The sequence below is a fragment of the Cryptomeria japonica genome, unplaced genomic scaffold (assembly GCF_030272615.1).
Source record: "Cryptomeria japonica unplaced genomic scaffold, Sugi_1.0 HiC_scaffold_97, whole genome shotgun sequence".
In the NCBI taxonomy this organism is placed as follows: Eukaryota; Viridiplantae; Streptophyta; class Pinopsida; order Cupressales; family Cupressaceae; genus Cryptomeria; species Cryptomeria japonica.
In genome coordinates this window covers 400,001-415,563 of record NW_026728919.1, presented here as the reverse complement: position 1 = coordinate 415,563, position 15,563 = coordinate 400,001, and the positions used below count along the sequence as shown (strand labels likewise).

The 15,563-nt window shown below is 59.2% G+C and overlaps 1 non-coding gene across 1 annotated transcript; it reads right to left on the bottom strand.

Moving 5' to 3' along the window:
- Positions 1-2,841: 2,841 nt before the first annotated feature.
- Positions 2,842-2,960, bottom strand: LOC131864867 (5S ribosomal RNA). Its single transcript, XR_009363594.1, has one exon. It is a non-coding gene; the product is annotated as a 5S ribosomal RNA (ribosomal RNA).
- Between the last annotated feature and the right edge of the window lie 12,603 nt (positions 2,961-15,563).

Sequence of the window (15,563 nt, the reverse complement as noted above, 5' to 3'; positions counted from 1 at the left end):
ACCTTACCTGGGCTGCGCACCAGGGCGGGCTCAAGATGGCACGCGCGTTCCGTTTTTTTCACTATCTTTCAAAACGGAAATTTTAAAATCTCCTTTTTTTTTTGCCTTTTCTGGAAATTAGTGAAGGCAGCGCATCAAAGGTGCGCACCTCGCTGCCCACCTTGGTGTGCTCTGAGGTGCGCACCCGGGAGCGCTACGAAGTGTGCTCCAAGGTGCGGCGTGCACGTTGTCGGAGCCCGGTTTGCCCCGGGTGCGCACCTCGCCTGCACCTTGGCCGGGGTGGGCACCTTGGCTGGGTTTGCCCAGGGTGCGCTCCGAAGCGGGGTTACTGGAGCGCCCCCTCTTTTTTTGTCAGAGCGTTTGGTGGGGTTTCTCGCATTGGCTCTTCCCAGGCCCGGTTGTTGGGTGCGCTCCCACCCTGGCGCGCGCGAAGTTGGAAGTTGGGTTAATTGCCCGGGCGCGCACCTTCGCCAGGGTGGGCACCTTGGTGCGCACACCTTGGCTGGGCTGCGCACCAGGGCGGGCTCAAGATGGCACCAGCATTCCCTTTTTCTCACTATCTTTCAAAACGGAAATTTTAAAATCTCGTTTTTTTTTTGCCTTTTATGGAAATTAGTGAAGGCATCGCATCAAAGGTGCGCACCTCGCTGCCCACCTTGGTGTGCTCCGAGGTGCCCACCACGGTGCGCAACGCCGGTGCGAACCCGGGAGCGCCCCGATGTGTGCTCCAAGGTGCGGCGTGCACGAAGTCGGACCCCGGTTTGCCCCGGGTGCGCACCTCGCGTGCACCTTGGTGCGCACACCTTGGCTGGGTTGCGCGGCCTGGTGGGCACCATGGTGCGCACCAAGGAGCGCTCCGAAGTGTGCTCCAAGGTGCGGCGTGCACGAAGTCGGAGCCCGGTTTGCCCCGGGTACGCACCTCGCGTGCACCTTCGCCGGGGTGGGCACCTCGGCTGGGTTGCGCGCCCTGGTGCGCACCAAGGAGCGCTCCGAAGTGTGCTCCAAGGTGCGGCGTGCACGAAGTCGGAGCCCGGTTTGCCCCGGGTGCGCACCTTCGCCGCGGTGCGCACCATGGCGTGCACGAAGTCGGAGCCCGGTTTGCCCCGGGTGCGCACCTCGCGTGCACCTTCGGCGGGGTTGCGCGCCCTGGTGGGCACCATGGTGCGCACCAAGGAGCGCTCCGAAGTGTGCTCCAAGGTGCGGCGTGCACGAAGTCGGAGCCCGGTTTGCCCCGGGTGCGCACCTCGCGTGCACCTTCGGCGGGGTTGCGCGCCCTGGTGGGCACCATGGTGCGCACCAAGGAGCGCTCCGAAGTGTGCTCCAAGGTGCGGCGTGCACGAAGTCGGAGCCCGGTTTGCCCCGGGTGCGCACCTCGCGTGCACCTTCGCCGCGGTGGGCACCATGGCGTGCACGAAGTCGGAGCCCGGTTTGCCCCGGGTGCGCACCTCGCGTGCACCTTCGCCGGGGTGGGCACCTCGGCTGGGTTGCGCGCCCTGGTGCGCACCAAGGAGCGCTCCGAAGTGTGCTCCAAGGTGCGGCGTGCACGAAGTCGGAGCCCGGTTTGCCCCGGGTGCGCACCTCGCGTGCACCTTCGCCAGGGTGGGCACCTCGGTGCGCACACCTTCTCAATGTTTTCTTGCCTTTTCTGGAAATTGGTGAAGGCAGCGCATCAAAGGTGCGCACCTCGGTGTGCTCCGAGGTGCGAACCCGAGAGCGCTCCGAGGTGCCCACGAAGTCGAAAGTCGGGTTAATTGCATTGTTTTCCCCGGGTGCGCTCCGAGGTGCGCAACATCGGCGCGCACCAAGGAGGGCTCCGAAGTGTGCTCCAAGGTGCGCACGATGGCGTGCACCTCTGGTGCGCACGATTCGGAGCTCGGTTTGACCGGGGTGCGCACACCTTGGCTGGGTTGCGCACCTTTTGTGCGCTCCAAGGTGCGCACGAAGTCGGAGCTCGGTTTGCCCCGGGTGCGCACCTTCGCCAGGGTGCGCACCTTGATGCGCACGCCTTGGCTGGGCTGCGCACCTTGGTGGGCGCCATGGTGCGCACCTTTCGTGCGCTCCAAGGTGCGCACGAAGTCGGAGCTCGGTTTGCCCCGGGTGCGCACCTTGGTGGGCGCCATGGTGCACTCCGAGGTGCCCAAGATTGGTGCGCACCAAGGAGCGCTCCGAAGTGCGCTCCAAGGTGCGCGCGAAGTCGAAAGTTGGGTTAATTGTCCGGTTTGCCTCGGGTGCGCACCTTGCGTGCACCTTCGCCAGGGTGGGCGCCTTGGTGCGCACACCTTGGCTGGGCTGCGCACACCTTGGCACCCGCGTTTCCTTCATTTTAAATTTTTTTTTTTTACAATCTCTCAAGTGGGAAATTCTATAATCTCAACTTTTTTTGCCTTTTCAGGAAACTTTTGAATGGAGCGCATCATTGGTGCGCTCCGAAGTGTGCTCCAAAGCTCTCTCCAGCTGCGTGCACCTGCCCCGGCCGCGCACCCGGCCCCGCCCAGCTTCGCTCACCTGTCCCGGGCGTCTGGTGCGGAACCTTAGAGTAAGAAACATCACCGTGCACCTTGGCCAACGTGCGCGACTCGACCGAGCGCGCACTGGCCGAGGTGCACACCGATTTCACCTGGGTGCGCGCGCAGCACCTCGGGCGCACCGGGGTGCGCGCACAACGCCCGGGTTGCACCGTGGCCTGTGTGCTCGGGGCGCCTCGGGTGCGCGCTCGGTGTCGCCCCCGCAGCGCGCGGTAGTGCGGGCAGCGCACCCCGGCCCGGCCCGGCCCCGACGAGAACGCAAACGGGCAAAAGGTTTATTCAAATAGCATTGCGACGCCCGGCGAAAAACTAAAAAAGGGTGCAACACCGGGACTTCCCGGGAGGTCACCCATCCCAGTACTACTCCGGCCCAAGCGCGCTTAACTGCGGAGTTCTGATGGGATCCGGTGCACTAACGCTGGTATGATCGCACCCGTTATGAGCTTGTCGCAGTGTGTACTTAGCAAACCGCGACCCACGTGCGAATCCACCCCGGCCACCCACCCCCGTCGAGGTGCACACCCTCCCTCGCGAAGTGCGCCCCGTTCGCCAAGTGTGAGCCCTGCCCGGGTGCGCGCACCTTGCTAGGGCGTCGGGTGTGCACCCGGCCCGGCCTACGTGCGTGCACCTGGAGGGGGCGTCGTGTGCGTGCAGTGTCCCGTCTGCAACGCGGTGCCCACACACCACCTCGGGCGCAACGACCTGCGCTCACATGTGGGCCGAGTGCACCTTGGTGCATGTTCGGGGCGCCTCGGGTGCACGCTCGATCTTGCCCTGGTGCACCAAGGCGCTCGGTTTGCCCCGGGTGCGCACTTGGTGCAAGGTGGGCACCCAAAATAGGGATCAAGCACCAAAACACAAGTTTCGGGATGCAAAATGGGACCCAAGGACCACAAATGCGTTCCAAGACCCATGATGGGTCCACGAGAACAAAAATGTGTTCCGAGACTTAATAAACAAATATTGGGTTTTAGGAGAAGAAACATGCTCTGATGCCCAAAACGAGAATCGACCCCGAAAAGGCCACAGGCCAAAAGTGGGATGCGAGACAAAAAAAAATGGGACCCGAGGACCAAAATTGGGTTCCCAGGTCGAAGACAGGGCAACCGGACAAGAAACGACCTCTAAGGCTCGAAATGAGTCCCGACGACTAAAACTTGACAAGAAGCACCCATCAGGCACCCAACTCGACACCCATGGGATGCCGACCCACCCGGGCTTCCACCTAGCACACCTTGGCACCCACCCACCCTCGCACCCAACCTCGCACCCAACTTAGCACCTTTGAACCCACATTGGCACTCACCCTGACCCTGGCACCTTGGAACCCACATTGGCACTCACCTTGACCCTGGCACCCACCTTTGCACTCACCTTGGGACCCACCCTGGCTCCCACCTCGGCACCCACCCAGACACCCACCTTGGTTCCTTGGCACCCACCTTGGATCCTTGGCACCCACCCCGACACCCACCTTGGCACGCAACTTGGCTACTTGCCACCCACCTTGGCTCCTTGACGCCCACCCCGACAACCACCCCGTGACCTACCCTGGCTAGGGTTGGTGCACACCCACCCTGGTGCCCACCTTGGCACCCACCCTATGACCCACCTTGGCACGCACCTTAGTACCCACCCCGTTACCCACCCTAGGACCCACCCCGTGACCCACCTTGGCCAGGGTGGGTGCACCCACCCTGGTGCCCACCTTGGCACCCACCCATCCTAGCACCCAGCCTGTGACCGGGCTTGGAACCCAACCTTGCACCCGCACCCGTCTTGGCCAGTGTGGGTGCGCACCCATCCTGGCACCCACGTTGTGACACACCCTTTAACCCACGCACCCTAGCACCCACGTTGGCACCCACCTTGGAACCCAACCTAGCAACTTGGCACCCACCCCGTGACCCACCTTGGCATCCACCATAGCAGTCGCCGACTTGGCACCCACCTCGGCACCCACCTTGACACTTGTGGACCCACCTTGCCACTCACCCTAGCATCGACCCATCCTAGCACCCACCCTGGCACCTTTGCACCCTAGCACTCACCCATCCTAGCACCTAACCTGTGACCCACCTTGACACTCACCCTCGCACCCACCTTGGAACCCAACCTAGCACCCACCCACCCTGACACCAACCCTAGCACCTACCCACCCTTGCACCCACCCTGTGACCCATCTTGGCACCCACCCATCCTACCACTCAACCTATCACCCACCTTCTCACCCACCTTGGCATCCACCTTAGCACCCACCCACACTGGCACCTTGGCACCCACCTCGGGCAAGGTGGGTGCACACCCACCCTGGCACCCAATTTAGAACCCACCGAGCATGTTACCCACCTTGGCACCCACATTGCAGCCCACCCTAGTACCCACCCTATGACCCACATTGGCATCCACACCCTAGCACCCAGGCACCTCGACACCCGCCTTGACACCCACCCTAGCACTGAACCTGTGACCCACCTTGGAACTCACCCTAGAACCCACCCACCCTGTGAACCACCTTGGCATCCACCTTAGCACCCACCCACCTTGGCACCCACTCTAGCACTCACCCATCCTAACACCCAACTTGTTACCCACCTTGGCACCCGCCCTCGCGTCCACCTTGAAACCCACCCTAGCACCCACCCACGCAGGAGCCCACCTTGGCACCCAACCTAACACCCACGCATCCTGGCACCCAACTTGTGACCCACCTTGGAACCCACCCTAGTACCCACCTTTGAACCCACTATATCACCAACCCACCTTGGCACCCACCCTATGACCCTCTTTGGAATCCACCCTAGCACGCACCCACCCTGGCACCCACCATGGAGCGCACCCTAGCACCCACCCACCTCGGCACGCACCTCAACACCCACCTTGGTGTGCGCACTGCGCCAACCTCTCAAAGACCCTATGTGGTGCGCTCCAAAGTGTACACCTTTGGTGCGCTCCAAGGTGCGCACCTTTGGTGCACACCGAGGTGCACACCAAAGTGTGCACCGAGGTGAGCACCAAAGTGCACTCCAGGGTGCACACCAAGGCGTGCACCTTTGGTGCGGTCAATGCAAACGAATTCGGAAGTTGGGGTCGATGTCCTAATCGCTGCTGCAGACTACACGTATGAGAATCGGACAAATAGCTTTATATAGGGGAGGTGTTGCGTTTGATGGGTCGACTCCCCTGGTTGTGTGCACTGCACCAACTTCAAAGACCCTGTCTTGTTTAAGAAGTCAAAAGTTGGGGTGGATGTCCTAATCATTGCTGCAGTCTACGCATGTATGAGAATCAGACAAATAGCTTATATAGGGGAGGTGTTGCATTCGGTGGGTTGACTCCCCTGGTTGTGCGCACTGCGCCAACCTCAAAGACCCCGCATAGCAGAAGAAGTCGGAAGTCGGATTTTGGTGAGCACCAAGGCGTGCACCTTTGGTGCGGTCAACGCAGACGAATTCAGAAGTTGGGGTGGATGTCCTAATCGTTGTTGCAGGCTACACATGTATGAGAATCAGACAAATAGCTTATATAGGGGAGGTGTTGGGTTTGATGGGTCAACTCCCTTGGTTGTGCGCATTACGCCAACCTCAAAGACCTTGTTTTCGTTAAGAAGTCAAAAGTTGGGGTCAATGTCCTAATGGCTCCTGCAGGCTACACATGTATGAGAATCGGACAAATAGCTTATATAGGGGAGGTGTTGGGTTTGATGGGTCGACTCCCCTGGTTGTGCGCATTACGTCAACCTCAAAGACCTTGTTTTCGTTAAGAAGTCAAAAGTTGGGGTCGATGTCCTAATTGCTCCTGTAGACTACACATGTATGAGAATCAGACAAATAGCTTATATAGGGGAGGTGTTGGGTTTGATGGGTTGACTCCCCTAGTTGTTCGCATTACACCAACCTCAAAGACCTTGTTTTCGTTTAGAAGCCGAAAGTTGGGGTCGATGTCCTAATTGCTCCTGCAGGCTACGCATGTATGAGAATCAGACAAATAGCTTATATAGGGGAGGTGTTGGGTTTGATGGGTCGACTCCCCTGGTTGTGCGCATTGCGCCAACCTCAAAGACCCTGCATTGCGGATGAAGTCGAAAGTCAGAGTTTGGTGTGCTACAAGGTGTGGTCGAAGGTGCTCACCTAGGTGTGCACCTTTGGAGCACAGGAAAAGTGCCCTCCAAAAGTGCGCACCTTTGGAGTGCACAAAAGTGCCCTCCAAAAGTGCGCACCTTTGGAGCGCAGAAAAGTGCCCTCCAAAAAGTGCCCTCCAAAAGTGCGCACCTTTGGAGCGCAGAAAAGTGCCCTCCAAAAAGTGCCCTCCAAAAGTGCGCACCTTTGGAGCGCAGAAAAGTGCCCTCCAAAAAGTGCCCTCCAAAAGTGCGCACCTTTGGAGCGCAGAAAAGTGCCCTCCAAAAGTGCGCACCTTTGGAGCGCAGAAAAGTGCCCTCCAAAAAGTGCCCTCCAAAAGTGCGCACCTTTGGAGCGCAGAAAAGTGCCCTCCAAAAAGTGCCCTCCAAAAGTGCGCACCTTTGGAGCGCAGAAAAGTGCCCTCCAAAAAGTGCCCTCCAAAAGTGCGCACCTTTGGAGCGCAGAAAAGTGCCCTCCAAAAAGTGCCCTCCAAAAGTGCGCACCTTTGGAGCGCAGAAAAGTGCCCTCCAAAAAGTGCCCTCCAAAAGTGCGCACCTTTGGAGCGCAGAAAAGTGCCCTCCAAAAGTGCGCACCTTTGGAGCGCACAAAAGTGCCCTCCAAAAGTGCGCACTTTTGGTGCGCACCAAGGCGCTGGTTCGGTCGTTGCAGGCGAGTTCGGAAGTTGGGGTCGATGTCCTGAGCGGAGGTGCAAACTACACAGGTGTCGGAATCGGACAAATAGCTTATATAGGGGAGGTGTATGCTTCGATGGGTCGACTCCCCAGGTTGAGCGCACCGCGCCAACCTCAAAGACCCTACGGTATGGATGAAGTCGGAAGTTGGGTCCGATGACCCATTCGATTAGTAGGTATGCTCATGAGGTCGGAATTTGGGTCCGATGACCTGCCATGTGCAGGAAGGCGAATGTTGACACTGTGCGTTGCAAGGTGCACACCAAGGCGCTGGTGCGGTCTTTTTAGTCGAGTTCGGAAGTTGGGGTCGATGTCCTGATCGGAGGTGCAAGCTACACAGGTGTGGGAATCGGACAAATAGCTTATATAGGGGAGGTGTATGCTTCGTTGGGTCGACTCCCCGGGTTGAGCGCACCGCGCCAACCTCAAAGACCCTACGGTATGGATGAAGTCGGAAGTTGGGTCCGATGACCGATTCGATATGTAGGCATACTCGCGAGGTCGGAATTTGGGTCCGATGACCTGCCACGTGCAGGAAGGCGAATGTTGGCACTGTGCGTTGCAAGGTGCGCACCAAGGCGCTGGTTCGGTCGTTGGAGGCGAGTTCGGAAGTTGGGGTCGATGTCTTGATCGGAGGTGCAAACTACACAGGTGTGGGAATCGGACAAATAGCTTATATAGGGGAGGTGTATGCTTCGTTGGGTCGACTCCCCGGGTTGAGCGCACCGCGCCAACCTCAAAGACCCTACGGTATGGATGAAGTCGGAAGTTGGGTCCGATGACCGATTCGATATGTAGGCATACTCGCGAGGTCGGAATTTGGGTCCGATGACCTGCCATGTGCAGGAAGGCGAATGTTGGGACTGTGCGTCGCAAGGTGCGCACCAAGGCGCTGGTGCCGTCGTTGCAGTCGAGTTCGGAAGTTGGGGTCGATGTCCTGGTCAGAGGTGCAAACTACACAGGTGTGGGAATCGGACAAATAGCTTATATAGGGGAGGTGTATGCTTCGATGGGTCGACTCCCTGGGTTGAGCGCACCGCGCCAACCTCAAAGACCCTACAGTATGGATGAAGTCGGAAGTTGGGTCCGATGACCGATTCGATACGTAGGCATATTGGCGAGGTCTGAATTTGTGTCCGATGACCTGCCATGCGCAGGAAGGCGGAATTTGGGTCCGATGACCGAGTTGATGGCGTGCCATGCGCAGAAAGGCGGAATTTGGGTCCGATGACCGAGTTGATGTTGATGGCCCGCCATGCACAGGAAGGCGGAATTTGGGTCCGATGACCGATTTGAAGGCGTGCCATACGCAAAAAGGCGGAGTTTGGGTCCGATGACCGAGTTGATATTGATGGCCCGCCATGCGCAGGAAGGCGGAATTTGGGTCCGATGACCTGACATACGCATGGAGTCCGACTCGGGGGCCGATGTTCGATTCGATGACTTGCATTGTGGGTAAAGTCGGAAGTTGTGGTCTTTGACCCGATTCGATGACCAGACTTCGGCTGCTTGAGAATCGGACAAATAACTTATATAGGGGAGGTAGTGTTCTCGAGCATCCTCCCCCCGTGCCCGTTTATGTCGATTGATGCTGGTGCTCGACTGGTTGGAGCGCTCGGATGCAAAAATCTTGCACCAGGATTTATCGATTGTGATGGACACGGCAAGTCTCCTGATTGCTATGCAGGAGCTCATCGTGAATCTCTATGCGGCCTTGGTATGGACTCGACCTGCGGAATGGTTCGGCAATGGTAGTCGCTCCAACACGTCCTTGCAATGGCCACAGAGGTGATTCGACTAGAGCTCCAGTCTAGCTTTTGGGTTGCTTGGCGGACTGGTATAGCCGCGATCGAGTTCCGGCCATGAACGTTTTAGATAGCTCTTGGGCTTTCTGGGACGGAAGTCGGAAGTTTGGGCTGTTGTCCGATTTGATGACCATTCTTCGGATGTGTGAGAATCGGACAAATAACTTATATAGGGGACTGTGTTGTCTCACGCAGCCCCCTCCGTGCCCCTCTATCTCGACCGATGTTGGTGCTTGAAAGGGTTGGGATCGCTCGGATTTATAAACGTGCACCACCATTTGTCGAGTGTGAGGGACGCGGCAGGTCTCCTAAATGCTATGCGGGCGCTCTCTGAGAATCTCTATCCGGCCTCGACACAGACTAGTCTTGCTGAATGGTTTGGCACTGGTAGTCGATCCAACACGTCGTTGTTGTGGCCGCCTAGGCGATTCGATTCGAGCCCCCGTCTAGCTTTTGGGTTGCTTGGCGGATTTTGCCCTATCCGCAAGTGAGCTCGGTCCCTAAACGTTCGAGAAACCCGATTGCTATGCGCCGACTCTCTTTCTTGCGAGCCTCCATCTAGCTTTTGGGTCTCTACGGAACGGAAGTCGGAATCTGGGACCGTTGTTTGATTCGACGAGGCAGACTACGGTTGTGCGAGAATCGGACAAATAACTTATATAGGGGAGGTGTTGACTGGAGCATTCTCCCCCGTGCCCCTCTAACTCGACCAATGCTGGCGCTCGAACGGTGGTAGCGCTCGGATTTTCATTGAGCGCCAGCATTGGTCGATTTAGAGGGGCATGCGAGATTCCCGAATGCTATGCGAGGGCTCTAACGGAAATGTCTATTGGTTTCGGTATGGATGCAATTGCGAGTGGTTCGGCAAAGGTAGTCGTTCCGATGCGTCCATGTCGTGGCCAAATCGATAATTCGATTTGAGCCCTCGTATAGCATTTGGGTCTCTCGATGTGATTCCGCATTCCAGTCCCTTTGGGCACTGCTTGAGCCGCATCCCAGGGGGTTCCCTTCCCAATAATCTGCCTCGCAACCCGATTGCTATGCGGTGAGGCTCCTCGGCCGCCTCGGAACTATCTGTGTATCAGACGCATCGCGGGATAAGGGGTTGGCAACGGTAGTCGCCCCAAGCGCGTCCGATGCTTGGACCATTCCGAGGCGGCCCTGAAGCCTCTTCCGTCTAGCCGTTGGGTCCTTCTCGCCGCATCCCTCGCCTCGCACCCCGATTGCTATGCGGTGAGGCTCCTCGGCCGCCTCGGAACTATCTGTGTATCGGACGCGTCGCGGGATAAGGGGTTGTCACTGGTAGTCGCCCCAAGCGCGTCCGATGCTTGGACCATTCCGAGGCGGCCCTGAAGCCTCTTCCGTCTAGCCGTTGGGTCCTTCTCGCCGCATCCCTCGCCTCGCACCCCGATTGCTATGCGGTGAGGCTCCTCGGCCGCCTCGGAACTATCTGTGTATCGGACGCGTCGCGGGATAAGGGGTTGTCATTGGTAGTCGCCCCAAGCGCGTCCGATGCTTGGACCATTCCGAGGCGGCCCTGAAGCCTCTTCCGTCTAGCCGTTGGGTCCTTCTCGCCGCATCCCTCGCCTCGCACCCCGATTGCTATGCGGTGAGGCTCCTCGGCCGCCTTGGAACTATCTGTGTATCGGACGCGTCGCGGGATAAGGGGTTGTCACTGGTAGTCGCCCCAAGCGCGTCCGATGCTTAGACCATTCCGAGGCGGACCCGAAGCCTCTTCCGTCTAGCCGTTGGGTCCTTCTCGCCGCATCCTTCGCCTCGCACCCCGATTGCTATGCGGTGAGGCTCCTCGGCCGCCTCGGAACTATCTGTGTATCGGACGCGTCGCGGGATAAGGGGTTGTCACTGGTAGTCGCCCCAAGCGCGTCCGATGCTTGGACCATTCCGAGGCGGACCCGAAGCCTCTTCCGTCTAGCCGTTGGGTCCTTCTCGCCGCATCCCTCGCCTCGCACCCCGATTGCTATGCGGTGAGGCTCCTCGGCCGCCTTGGAACTATCTGTGTATCGGACGCGTCGCGGGATAAGGGGTTGTCACTGGTAGTCGCCCCAAGCGCGTCCGATGCTTGGACCATTCCGAGGCGGACCCGAAGCCTCTTCCGTCTAGCCGTTGGGTCCTTCTCGCCGCATCCCTCGCCTCGCACCCCGATTGCTATGCGGTGAGGCTCCTCGGCCGCCTTGGAACTATCTGTGTATCGGACGCGTCGCGGGATAAGGGGTTGTCACTGGTAGTCGCCCCAAGCGCGTCCGATGCTTGGACCATTCCGAGGCGGACCCGAAGCCTCTTCCGTCTAGCCGTTGGGTCCTTCTCGCCGCATCCCTCGCCTCGCACCCCGATTGCTATGCGGTGAGGCTCCTCGGCCGCCTTGGAACTATCTGTGTATCGGACGCGTCGCGGGATAAGGGGTTGTCACTGGTAGTCGCCCCAAGCGCGTCCGATGCTTGGACCATTCCGAGGCGGCCCCGAAGCCTCTTCCGTGTAGCCGTTGGGTCCTTCTCGCCGCATCCCTCGCCTCGCACCCCGATTGCTATGCGGTGAGGCTCCTCGGCCGCCTTGGAACTATCTGTGTATCGGACGCGTCGCGGGATAAGGGGTTGTCACTGGTAGTCGCCCCAAGCGCGTCCGATGCTTGGACCATTCCGAGGCGGCCCCGAAGCCTCTTCCGTGTAGCCGTTGGGTCCTTCTCGCCGCATCCCTCGCCTCGCACCCCGATTGCTATGCGGTGAGGCTCCTCGGCCGCCTTGGAACTATCTGTGTATCGGACGCGTCGCGGGATAAGGGGTTGTCACTGGTAGTCGCCCCAAGCGCGTCCGATGCTTGGACCATTCCGAGGCGGACCTGAAGCCTCTTCCCTCTAGCCGTTGGGGCTTTCTCGCCGCATCCCTCGCCTCGCACCCCGATTGCTATGCTGTGAGGCTCCTCGGCCGCCTTGGAACTATCTGTGTATCGGACGCATCGCGGGATAAGGGGTTGGCAGTGGTAGTCGCCCCAAGCGCATCCGATGCTTGGACCATTCCGAGGCGGCCCTGCAGCCTCTTCCGTCTAGCCGTTGGGGCCATCTCGCCGCATCCCCCACCTCGCACCACGATTGCTATGCGGTGAGGCTCCTTGGCCGCCTCGGAACTATCTGTGTATCGGACGCATCGCGGGATAAGGGGTTGTCACTGGTAGTCGCCCCAAGCGCGTCCGATGCTTGGACTATTCCGAGGCGGCCCTGCAGCCTCTTCCGTCTAGCCGTTGGGGCCATCTCGCTGCATCCCCCACCTCCTCGGCCGCCTCGGAACTATCTGTGTATCGGACGCATCGCGGGATAAGGGGTTGGCAGTGGTAGTCGCCCCAAGCGCGTCCGATGCTTGGACTATTCCGAGGCAGCCCTGCAGCCTCTTCCGTCTAGCCTTTGGGGCCATCTCGCCGCATCCCTCGCCTCGCACCCCGATTGCTATGCGGTGAGGCTCCTCGGCCGCCTGGGAACTATCTTCGTATCGGACGCATCGCGGGATAAGGGGTTGTCACTGGTAGTCGCCCCAAGCGCGTCCGATGCTTGGACTATTCCGAGGCGGCCCTGTGGCCTCTTCCGTCTAGCCGTTGGGGCCATCTCGCCGCATCCCCCACCTCGCACCCCGATTGCTATGCGGTGAGGCTCTTCGGCCGCCTTGGAACTATCTTCGTATCGGACGCATTGCGGGATAAGGGGTTGTCACTGGTAGTGGCCCCAAGCGCGTCCGATGCTTGGACTATTCCGAGGCGGCCCTGCAGCCTCTTCCGTCTAGCCGTTGGGGCCATCTCGCCGCATCCCCCACCTCGCACCCCGATTGCTATGCGGTGAGGCTCCTCGGCCGCCTTGGAACTATCTTCGTATCGGACGCATCGCGGGATAAGGGGTTGTCACTGGTAGTCGCCCCAAGCGCGTCCGATGCTTGGACTATTCCGACGCGGCCCTGTGGCCTCTTCCGTCTAGCCGTTGGGGCCATCTCGCCGCATCCCCCACCTCGCACCCCGATTGCTATGCGGTGAGGCTCCTCGGCCGCCTTGGAACCATCTTCGTATCGGACGCATCGCGGGATAGGGGGCTGTCACTGGTAGTCGCCCCAAGCGTGTCCGATGCTTGGACCATTCCTAGGCGGCCCTGAAGCCTCTTCCGTCTAGCCGTTGGGGCCTTCCCGCCCCATCCCTCGCCTCGCACCCCCGATTGCTATGCGGTGAGGCTCCTCGGCCGCCTTGGAACCATCTGTGTATCGGACGCATCGCGGGATAAGGGGTTGGCACTGGCAGTCGCCCCAAGCGCGTCCGATGCTTGGACCATTCCGAGGTGGCCCTGAAGCCTCTTCCGTCTAGCCGTTGGGGCCTTCCCGCCCCATCCCTCGCCTCGCACCCCGATTGATATGCGGTGAGGCTCCTCGGCCGCCTTGGAACTATCTGTGTATCGGACGCATCGCGGGATAAGGGGTTGGCACTGGTAGTCGTCCCAATCGCATCCGATGCTTGGACCATTCCGAGGCGGCCCTGCAGCCTCTTCCGTTTAGCCGTCGGGGCCTTCCCGCCGCATCCCTCGCCTCGCATCCCGATTCCTATGCGGTGAGTCTTCTCGGCCGCCGTGGAACTATACCTGTTATTGCTACTGCATCCTTCGGCTGGTAACCTCCTCTGCCGCCTTGGAACGTTCTCTTTGTCGGACGCGTCGCGGGATAAGGGGTTGGCACTGGTAGTCGCCCCAAGCGCGCCCGATGCATAGACCGCTCCGAGTCGACCTTGCTTTCAGCCTCTCACATGCATAGACCTCTCTGAGTCGACCCTGCAGCCTCTCACGTTTAGCCTTTGGAATCTCGCCTCACAACATGATTGCTATCCTTGATGCATCCCTTGCCTCGAGCCCTGATTGCTTTCTTGGCTGCATCCCTCCTCTCCTCACAGCCCGGTTGTCATCACTGCTTCATCCGTCGCTTCATGCATTCTGGCTGCTGGGCCCTTCCCACCGTACACCTCGATTGCTATCTCTTCTGCATCACACACCCCGATTGCTATCTCTGCTACATCCCTCGGCTCTCACTTCTGCATCCTTCGCCTCACACCTCGATTGCTATCAATGCTGCATCCGTAACCTCACACCCCGATTGCTATGCGGGGAGGCTCCTTGGCCGCCTTGGAAATTTCTGTGTGTCGGACGCACCGCGGGATAAGGGGTTGGCACTGGTAGTCGCCCCAAGTGCGCCCGATTCTTAGACCGCTTCGAGGTGACCTCGTAGCCTCTTTCGTCCAGGCTTCCTGCCTTCAACGCCCTTTTTACACCTCGATTGCTATGCGCGGGCTCGTTGGCGTCTATCACCTCTCTGCGAAGAGTGGCACGATGATTGTTGGGGTAAATCGTAGCAGTCCGATCTCTGGCCTTGGGCCATTGTGAGGGCTGATCGATTTCCTGTGCGCATCTCGTGTTCGCCCAGTAACAGACTCGACGACTTGTAATCGGTCTTGTTCCCGATTGTTCCTGGAGGTAGTCTTCGGAACTCTTGGATTTGACCTGTCACTCGAACTGTCCTCTTCCGAGGATGCTTGTGTGTGTGTGCTTGTGCCATTTCCTTGGCGGTATTAACGAGATATTAAAGAGCGGAGTGAGCGCCTCGCCCAGCTATGTTTGGGGCTCTCACTCCCTTACCCGGTGTGCGACCGCTTTGCACGTAGGTTGCGGAGCATCGCGACTCTTTCGATGTTTGGCGGTTGTCTTCCGGTGATGCGTTGGTCCCGAAGTGCACGTTACTAGCATTTCTGCCATTGTTCTCGATCTTTGGCACGTTCCTTCGTTGCAATTGGATATATATCTCCGTTTATACGCGCAGGCTTCTCCCGCCTATTCAGCGCTGTCCCACTCTCAGCACTCTCGTGGTCTCCTTGGCTTCTCTCTCCCGTGAGCGAGCTCTCTTCTCGAGTCTTTTCCATGTCCCATGGAGGTTGCCTTGCGAAATTCGGGCACACAAACGTGACCGGATAAGAGCGGAATTGCCTATGAGGAGAAGCTCACCTTAGGGAGCAGCAATGCCGAGTGTTTCGACAGAGGGTAGAGGGGGCGTTGTTTGGGCGGTTGCACAAAAGAGTGCTACGTTTGCACTGAAGGTTGCTTCTTCGTCTCCGACGAACTCTTCGAGGCAAAAAAGCTTGTTTACGGGGTCGAGGTGGGACTATTCGTGCGAGTTGCGCCACCAAAAGTGCGTAGGGGGCATATACCTGGGAAATGGATGTCTCTGAGTGGCCTTACTCGGTCGCGTGCACGGTGCATTCTCTAACGGCAGGACTGTCGCGAGCATGTGCGGTTCGGATGTTTTCGGGTAAAGGGTTCCGTACGGGATGTTCTTCCCAGGCTCCTGTGAACCGAGACTCTGCATCGTCATGCTCCGGCTCCCGTGGGTGCTTCATGCC